This window comes from Lolium perenne, chromosome 3 (genome assembly GCF_019359855.2).
Source record: "Lolium perenne isolate Kyuss_39 chromosome 3, Kyuss_2.0, whole genome shotgun sequence".
In the NCBI taxonomy this organism is placed as follows: domain Eukaryota; kingdom Viridiplantae; phylum Streptophyta; class Magnoliopsida; order Poales; family Poaceae; genus Lolium; species Lolium perenne.
The window spans coordinates 18,085,523-18,095,780 of record NC_067246.2 but is presented as its reverse complement, the minus strand read 5'-3'; the positions used below and the strand labels follow the sequence as shown (position 1 = coordinate 18,095,780).

General features: G+C 38.9%; 1 long non-coding RNA gene across 3 annotated transcripts; it reads right to left on the bottom strand.

Annotated features, from left to right (window-relative positions):
* Positions 1–5,624: 5,624 nt before the first annotated feature.
* On the bottom strand, positions 5,625–8,822 carry LOC127341090 (uncharacterized). 3 transcript variants are annotated; one of them, XR_007875235.2, is made up of 5 exons: positions 8,217–8,822; positions 7,827–7,969; positions 7,386–7,718; positions 6,624–6,767; positions 5,625–5,883 (listed from the first exon to the last, which is right to left on the bottom strand). It is a non-coding gene; the product is annotated as an uncharacterized lncRNA (long non-coding RNA). The 3 variants fall into 3 exon arrangements; XR_011754633.1 differs by lacking the exon at positions 7,827–7,969 and having other exon boundaries at positions 6,603–6,767; positions 8,217–8,817; XR_007875244.2 differs by lacking the exon at positions 7,827–7,969 and having other exon boundaries at positions 8,217–8,811.
* Between the last annotated feature and the right edge of the window lie 1,436 nt (positions 8,823–10,258).

Genomic DNA, 10,258 nt, shown 5'->3' with positions numbered 1-10,258 from the left:
TCAGGAACTTTAACCGCGTCTGCCTCAAGGCGGAGGCGGAGCTCAAGGCGCACACGGCGAAGGCTCTGCAGGAGTATGACACCAAGGGTTACCTGGAGTGCACCATCGATGGTAAGATCAAGGTCTCCGAGCCGAGCTGCGGATCTAGTACCTAAACTTGCATTTGATCTTCTTGCAGCTCTCCGTTGGACACCTGCACGCTGAACTACAATATATATTTTTTACGATGTTATATCATATTGAAACTTGTTACTCCTATGCTTGCTTTATTTACTTCTTGGATCGGATGTTGCTATTTCTGTTTTGATATCTATTGAAACTTGTTACTATCCTATCTTGCTTTATTTACTTCTTGGATTGAATGCTGCTATTTCTGGTTTGTTATGCCGGCGATGACATTTGATTTCCCAAGAATTTGGTGGCGTCGGTGCCATATATTTGCGATGTTTATATATTTATCTTCAATTTGTATGTAGGGGGCTACACGGTGGCACTGAAAAATAAGGGCCCTTTCGACGATCTAAAAAAAGCCTTTCCATGTGATGGTATCTAAACTCTCTCTCTGCAACAATTTTTTACGGTTCTTAAAGTTCAACTTCTTTTTATCTCTCAAACCGACCATGCTATTCACTGTTTTCTCCTTCAACTTAGTTGCTACTGGATTTTTAAAACATTATAGATATGTTGTACTAAAAAAATTATTGAGAAATGCAAGACTATTTTCACCTACTGGATTAAGACGGATTATAAACACTTATTTAGCAGATGAAATTGTGGTTACGAGGTTCCTGAATGTCATTCCCTACCCTTGCAAGACTTACATGTTATATCTTGAATGATGCCGCCGTCTTGCCGCTACATTGTTGGGAAAACATGAATACCTTTGTCGTACTCTTATAATAACACAATGTAATGCTTAAAGGTAAGCAGAATCGGTCCGCTAACTACTTTTCAACAATATAGAGCTATGAAATTAATCAAAAGTTAAGATTGCAACGTTTGACCAAATATCTATATGAAAATGTCAAAATCTATGATATTGAATATGATGGTAATATATTTTATGACAGATATATTTATCTTAATAAACTTGTAAGCTATCTATCTATATGTTTTGATGATTATAGATCTGAAGAGCTTCCTAAAAAGATTACGGTAACAATATGTATAATTTATCTACCTTTAAATGTGGATCTTTCGTTGTGAATTCTATGCAATTCTTTGCTACATGGTTGATTGTGAAATATTTATGGACGTGCATTTGTTTACGCTACTATATTCTTGATGATTTATCTGGCCAATGTGGATAGAACAGTAGCAGGTGCGGTGTTTATTAGTCAGATTTAATTAAGTTGTGTATTAGTCCATGATAGAAAGGGTAAACGCACTTGCACATGTTTGTATTTTCTCGAATCGCCATACTAAATAATAGAGACATACTTGTGTATGTGATGATTACACCTCCGAATACCCTGTACGGGGTGCATTAGGTAGAGTGAATTGAGGGATGTAGTTTCCCATTGATATATAGTGTAAAGTCACTTGTCCCCATTGTTCTTTTCAATCGCCTCAGCAAGGATAAAATAAGGCACCTCTATACCGTAGATCAATTCACAACTTCATGCTATCTTACTTAATGTGATACTCTACATTTTCTAGTTGTTTACGATGTGATATTGATGCTCATGTTTAGTAGTATTAATCATGCTCACTTTGATGCAAGTGTTAGGTGGATTTATGGAAGGAGGTGCTTGATGTTATCATGTTTACCATTCATATTGTTTGCACGTTTGAATAGATCTCCTATTTGTGCTTTATATTTTCGGACACCATGTTTATTAAAGATAGGTCTAGTGAATCCATGAATCATGATCATTTTTTTCATATGAAACATCGCTTACTTTGCAATGGCACTTTTATTTGTTGTTTTAGTCAATTCTGCAAAGAAACATATATTTATATTTTTATCACTTAATTATTTTTTAACTCAAAATAAATTTATAGTTCACAATAGGTGCGACCATTGAGGACAGAAGGAGATATTTCAATTCATTTACAGAGTGCTAGACAAAAATACAGATTTTGGCCTTCCTATGTGATCAATAAATCAAGATTCACTGCCGAAAAATCACTCCATATTGAGAGTCCCAACCATTCACATGCAGTAGAGATCCTTGTTCCACTTTGCTCGCTCCATAACCATTTCAGCTATTTATACGAAACTACTTAACCTTTTCATAATCTGTTTTCCTAATAAATGATTCTAGCTACTGAATCTCCAATTATTCTTAGCAAAATTAACTACATAATAATGCTCATAAATATTACTAAATACTATTTTCAGTTATTATGTAGAGTTTACCCTTGCGAATGCACTTATCTCAATTTAAATCACATGTGGCAAGTAAGAGATGCTATATTTTTAATGTTTGAAACATTGCCCTAAAAGATCTTTTAATCAAATTTTCTATAGAATGCAGAAAAATAAAAATAGAAAAATCACACGCCTCCATAGACAAGTTTGTGCCCCTTTGAATAATTTTATAGGTATATAAGTATTCATCATATCTATGCGACTAATTTTTGTACCCTCCTTGGTAAAGAGTTATAAAGGTCAGCATAAGAAATATTCTTGGAGAGATTTTTTGGGTGCATGCATGGTTATATATTTTAGGTGTAAGCAATTGAAAAGTCTGGAGTGGGTATGTTCGCAAAACATTGCCACGCTGCTCGTTTATTGGTTATTTCATTGTTAGATATGTCTCCATGTTCATAAATTAGATAATGCATTGCATTTGCACACTCTGTACCTAGTGTTTAAATTGCATTGCCAACTCAAATGGCATCACATGAGTGCTTAAAAATGGTATTGGTTGTTATAGATATTTAAAGAAAAATATTCCAGTGGTGACGATGCTGCGTCGCTGCGGCATTGTACAAAAAAAAAGGGATTCCATCTTGTATCTACATCAACATATGTGAATCCATGACCTATACACATGTAAGCACATCTGAAAAACAATGTTTATGTTAATATTTAGCTTCACAATACTCAATTTATATTTTTGGCAGAGCAAAACATGCATCTCCAACAAACACTAGTACAACACTAGACTCACATGTGGGGCATCTTTGAAGGGCACCTGTCTGAAGTAGACCCCATCTAAGGTGGTTTTGGTAAAATATCTTCAAATATTTAGACCTCCAAGGCATAGTTGCCCATGTTGTTGGCACATCTCTGGCGGTTTCTTCAATAAGCCTATCATCCCCTATAAAGATCCATCTTTGGAAGTTCGAAAAGTTTGCTAGAAGATTAAACTACACATAGCAACCACTATTTCCTAGACATGCAACATAACCACTACCCAATAGAATGAACAATCTCTCTCTCTCTCTCTCTCTCTCTCTCTCTCTCTCTCTTCCTCAACTAAACTTATTGCCACCTATTACACTGTAGTGACATGTAAATATCTATATTTTTACGATCATTATGCTCAAAATTTCACCTCTAGTTCTTGATCTACATAATAAAATTTCAAGGGCTCCTAACAGTGGTTCTAGCAGAAACCAACAAGTTTTCTATTTTCGTGCATTGCTACGTTTTTTTGAAAGGGAGAAATTGTGGCATAAAGTTTCACATAAGGAGCCCGTCGGCAGATGAGCTACCAGCTGGAAATTTCTAGGCGGCTGGGCTGATCTAGCTTCAGTATTGTGCTCTCGTGATTCTTTTTTACTTTGTAAGAAGGATCTACAAGGATTGATGTTACTTGGCCTAGGGCTAGAGCCATAGCTTCACTAGGTACCAAGCATCAATATGCCCCTACCTACCGGAGAAGATGGCTGGGCCGCGTGCTAAACTTCCCAGTTGTGTACGGCCCAAATGGCTCCCCTCATGCAGCCCTTTGATGTACTGTGTTGTGACTGCAAAAGATCAATTTTGCAACTAGTTTTTTGTGCAATCCAAATTGTTACTACTCTATTTTATTTTCTCAATTATACAAAACAATGAATAATTTGTGGACCCTGAACATTCATACAAAATTCACTCATCAATCAATTTATGCATGGAAAACTTATGTTTCCTACGAAACTATGTGCTTTCATGTCCAACAATAAATTACTAGACAACATAGTTGTGAAACTATTTTACCTTCTATAACATGTCTCCTATCATACGATCTTAACTATTTGACTTTCTAATTAAACTTGGGAAAATTAACTTCATAATAATGCTAATAATCACGGGAGAACATAATTTAAATTATATAATTTAGTGTTACCATTAGAAATACACTTGATCTCAATTTAAATCACATGTTGCAAGTAAGTGATGTTATATATATTTATTGTAACTGGTTGAAAACATGCGTTATATCAGAGAAAAAATAAAAAAAGTGCTTCCGTAGAAAAACTTGTGCCAGCGTGATGAATTTATAGGTGTACGTATGTGATCATGTGTTTGTGAATATTTTTTGTACCATTAGATATCTAAGTTGAATGTTCTAAAATCTATGTCTCTGAAATATTCTCACAAAGATCTTCCATGTGCATGCTAATCTGTTGTAGGTGTAAGCAAATAGAAAATTATAGATTGGGGTTTCTCAAACCATTGCCACATTGCTCATTTATTGGTTATTCTTTTTAGATATTTTCCGATTTTTCTGGGTATGAAAATGAATTTCACTTGCGTACTCCGTACTTAGAATTGTAATTGCATGGTCAACTCAAATGGCATCACGTGCATGCTTGGAAAAACAACATTGTTCGTTATAAATATGCAGAGAAAAATGTTCCATGATGAGAAAGCTCCATTTCGGCGGCATTGTATAGGTAAAATCAGTCCTCTCTATCTATGAGCATTTGCGTATATGATTCCACGACCTTGTGAGCACATGGATTTTGTGAATCACAAAGGTTTTTTGTAAGTTGTTTCTCCTTTTTTCATGCTGAAGCCTGGTCCATCGTCTTTCTCCTTTCCTTTTTGTTTCTCTCTCGCTCATGTGGACCTTGCAGATGAATGTAGCCTTGTGGCTCAAGAAGGTGATTGTTTTCATGAGGATCAAGACATCATACTTTCCGTTGGACTAGATCGGTTTTTGTGGGACAAGGAAAAAGGAAATAAAACTGGAAGAAATGGAAAGGGAAAAGGAACTGTTGCTTTGCGACACTACGTGTCATTTTGCTACTGGACAAAAAAAATCTACCGATGCCCAATTAAAAATCCCTCAACTAACAAATATACACTCGGTAAATGGAAGAAAAATATGGTGTGAAGTTTTACATACGGAGGAGAAGGCCTGCGGGCAGGGGAACATAACTCATGTCTTGGGAACATAACCCATATCTATTACTACTAGCTCAGACACAATGCTAGCCCAACTGAAGGCTGGGCCGGTGAGCCCAGCAAATTTCATGGACCAAGCCATTCAAGAATGAAGTGACCCTCATCCCTCAAGCTATCAAGCACACATCTTCTGACCTATCCGTAAGTTGTTGGTTCACTTTCTTACATGTTCAAGCTCATGGATTTTGTTGATATTATTACTAATTTTGCCATGCCACGTGCGTGAAATCCTAGCGGCTCGGCCTTGGTGAAGCTAGGTAGCGAAGAGCACCAGGTACGATTGCCAAGGCAATATATATTTTTTTTTTGATAAAAGGTGCTTCATTATTACTTAAAAGGTTTAAGAAATACACCCAGCCTCTGTATAATCAAGATGCACACAGCCGCCTCACAATCAATGTGCCGAACACATAAAAATTAGAAAAGGCTCAATACAAGTACTAAGGACTGTATCGACGCCCATGTTCAGTAATAAAGTCCTTCGTCGTGTCCTCAAACCTTGTAGGCACCTCCGTAAATAAGTCTCAATTCTCCAAACGCTGAAGAGACAAACATGAACAGAGCAAATCAGTACATCGGTATATAACCTAAAGAGCCAAGATTGATGGAAGTTGTACGACGCAACACGTTGGACAATAAGTCCACATCCGTAAATATGTAATATATACATACGTTATTAGAGACGCGCTATTTGACTTCCTGGGGCAGAATATTATTCTGCACCCCGCCAGATACGTGCGTCACGCGGAACCAGACCACGCGAGCGCGCTCACTATCCCACGACAGCCAAGAAAAACTACCTACGTAAGAAAGCTACGTCAAGCGTAAGAAAACTGCATGCCCGCCCACGGGCCTCAATGCCTTCTCGTTTCAAATTGAAAATAACCTATGCTGCCAACGTAAGAGGACTACGCTTGACGTAAAAATTTGGCAGACTGCAGAAGTGCAGATTACACCAACATAACGAGTAGCATGTTCCTTTCTCCAGGACTCCAGAATCAAACAAGTATGCTAACATCTGAGACTGAATCAGGACTCCAGAATCAGATTCATTAGTGTAGCGGCCATTCGAATTTTATATACCATTTCCCAAAGAGTCAACTAGCTACTGGCAGGATTAACCTTGATGGCTGAAATATGATTTAGGTCTTGTATTTGTAACAACTTTGGAACTCTAGGTGGCATCAATGCAAATCAATACTAGACCACAAAACAATTTAAAACTGCAAAACAAAACTGAGCTAGAAAAAAACTCAACTGGATTCAGGCTTGAGCTCACCTCAGGTGACAAAAGGCTAGGTACAACATGAATACAAACAACACACATTTTCTCATCTGCGCAATATTGCCGTCAGATACTTCCTCTTTGTCTCCAAGTCCTATGCATATATCTTCTTCCGTCCCCCAATTTGTTGCCCGATCCCTGAAAATTTAGAACTTCTCAGGCACAAAAAAAGATTCAGGAGAACAGTGTGCCAGGCACAAGGAAGAATTCTTTTCAGAACTAACTAGTAAATGAATCCAGAAGCAAACATTTTCCTTTATCCCAGATTTTTCCCAAAGTATATCACAGCTATAACAACAATGCATGATAACGCATTACAACAAACACCAGGTGACAGTAATGTTACTTAATAGCACTTCTCATCTACCTAGCTAGATTCGCATAATACTCACCAAAATACCACATTCCAGTCTCGCTTATGCTACAGAAATTAACAAGCGATAACCATAATGAACAAACAATATTCCTATTATATAAGATCACTCCTAGTTTGATGGCAGGTTAGACAAAAAAAAATCCTGCGAAGACTGACAGGCTAGGTAGGATCAGCTCAAGTCCACCTCATTGCAATTCAAATAAAAGAAACTCTAATTTGCAGGACCATGAGTTTTTGGGTAATAAACACTAAGACTGTGATGTACTGCATATGGAAATGAGAAGAGATTTGGCAGCGGTACTGAAGTACTTTGAACAAATACACATGTAATGAAGATGGTTTGGATAGTGGGAAATAAAATTCGTGTGAGAATTATGTACCACCATGGCTTGTTGACTCTTGTGGGTGGAGTGCGGCAAGAGGTACATGCTCGCCTTTCGAGGTTGAGGCCAACCGGGACATCTTCTCCGGTGTAGAACACCGGCAGCATGAAGGGAACCTGCCACACCACTCGCATCCGAGTCCACCCACTCGCCATTGAATCCCCCACCACTTGTTGTCAAAACTCTGGCCAATGAGACTACCAGCCATGCGAACAGATGGCACCAACCGCCGAAGCTGCGAGTGTAGTATGCCTAGCATTATCCGTGGTGCTGGCACAGCCACCATGTGCCACCACCTGCAGCACAGAGCAGTACTTCCACCTTGGTCGCCTGTTAAAACAAAGACACAATATTGTTGTGGTAAACCTGAAAATGGCTTGTCACTTTACAGAAGTACACTAACTCAAATCAGTATTCTAGAGGCTACAAAAATCACACCTAATACTATGTTGCTCTGAAGAATTTTCCTATGACATCGAGCTAAAAGAAATATCGATACATTGCCAAACTGTGCCATCAGAACTTCAGTGTGCTTTCTGCCTGTCCAAATTTGAACGGCATCTTCTCCATAATTATGAATGCTAGCACCCAATAACTTTATCATTGTTAGAGGAGATGTGACTATAAAAAAAGACTCATGTGTTAAACGATGGAGTGGCATCATCATAAAATTTGAGAACCGTACAAAATCCATGAATATGGATTCAAAGCCTGAATAAAGGAATCGACAAAATCTGAACAGAAACAGCCAAATAATTCCCGTTTTATAGTGCCCAAACAATCTATGGACTATAATAAACATTCACCTCCTCACAATCGGGAACTCACCTCATGTTGAAGAGACGATCCACTAGGTTGGAGAGAGCTCTCGTGACCTGATGCACAACCCTCCTGTTCCTTGCAAGAGGATACATGAACCACCACACAAAAATTCCCCAGGGGCTGAAGCCGAAGAAAGGACCTATAACTGGGGCGGCGGTGTTGAAAAGGACGCCGAGGATAGTGGACAGATGGAGCAGCGATGACGGAATCGCCATAGAAACGCCGCGCGTGCGAGCTCTTCGACGCGTTTCCATCCACCGGGAATCGCCCCGCGCACAGCTTACCTCGGGGCTTGCCACGCGCGCCGCCTGGAATTCGGGAACGCCGGCAAGGGAGGAGAAGGAATTGAAGTGGGGGAGCTGGGTCGCCGTGGGTTGGCGAGCAGGAGGTGACAAGGGCGCGGAGACGCGGGATCTCCATGGCGGCAGCGGTGAGGAGCCAGAGGTCGCCGGATCTGGCGAGCTAGGAGGGCTTCGCGGAGGCAGTTCCCAGAAACACGGCGGGATACCCGGATCCCCACGATCAAAAAGAAACAGGCAACCTAATAATAAACCAAACAAAAATTACATCGGGTGGTCTGCGAGCCGCATCGGAGCAGGGCTGGTCTGGCTCGATCCACCGACCCGGGAGTAGAATTACTTATTCTTCACCTAGAGAGTGTCTAATAGAGTTTCTCTATGTTATTATTTCAATTTTTATATTTTAAAATGCAATTCTTGAAATTCAGGTTTATGTGTACCCATGTCCAATATGGTGTTTTCGAATTGGAGACACCCTAATGAGCAGCAACCAAAGTAATGAGACAAAAAAAAATCAACCCGTACACCAACACATGGGCATATTTATTTAGAAACAATTTTTAGAATTTACCCTTTATATATAGATACAGAGGACCATGGCTAACTATGTCTTTCATCGTCGTGCCGATCTACCATATGTACGCCCTCAGCATAGAGTAGGTAAGTTGCATTTTATACATCCTGAATACCCTAAACGTCTAGGAATGAGACATGTGGAAGTTATTCGAAATGAAATTTCTTGTATGCGGTTCTCACTTAATTCTTGGTTTGGCACATGCACTGGTTTTAATAGACATGGATAGAGAAGATCGGCAATCGGGCAGAATGATGCCATTCACCGGGTAAAGACAAAAGTGATTTTTAGTAGAACCACCCGTAGCAAAGCATGGACATATTTGCTAGTATGTCTAATAGCTCACACAATAAGATACTAGATGACCCTGGACGTCTCCTCTCTCCTGCAACTGTAGCAGAGAGACGATTTCTGAAATCCCCTGTTGTAATATCCCAGGATTCGAGACGAACGAGGGGTAGATTTTAGAAAGGGATGTGTATTGCATCGTAAAATCTGGGGAAATTTCGCGCTTTATTGAAAAACTGCATTTTAGGGGGGAACAAGTTTCTCTCTCGACACCAGTTAGGGTTAGGGTTTCGAGAGTGCGATAAACTTGGTCATATCTAATCTCAACTTAGGGTTTTGGAGAAGAGAGGGGAACAATCCACCTTTCAACTTAAGTTGCATGATTGAATTCAAACAATTAGGTTTGAATTTCAAACATCAATTATGCATTTTATAATTCAAATAATGGATAATTCATTAAACAATTGGATAAAACAAGAATATAAAAGAATAAAACATATGTTACAAGCTCATTAGGGAAAACTTGAGCTTTATTGATTAATACACAAAATACATAGTCATTTACAATATCCATTTGAATTATAAAGATTACAACACATTACAGAAATAGATTAAATGAAAATTACAAATAATTATTAAATACTAAGCTACATAAATAAATCTTCAAGAATTTCTTGATCAACCCTTGATGAAGATCTTCTTGATCATCTCCTTAATCCCTGCACTTAAACACAAGTGGCAAAGATTAAGCCGCCACTTGGCAAATTAGTGTAAATAATGGAAATTGGTGGATAATATCAAAGTCTGCCGAGCTGAACCATGCCAAAAGCCCAAGTTCCAACCAGGGCATGTGCAAGCAGCTCACAAGGCTTGCTGCATGCTTCACA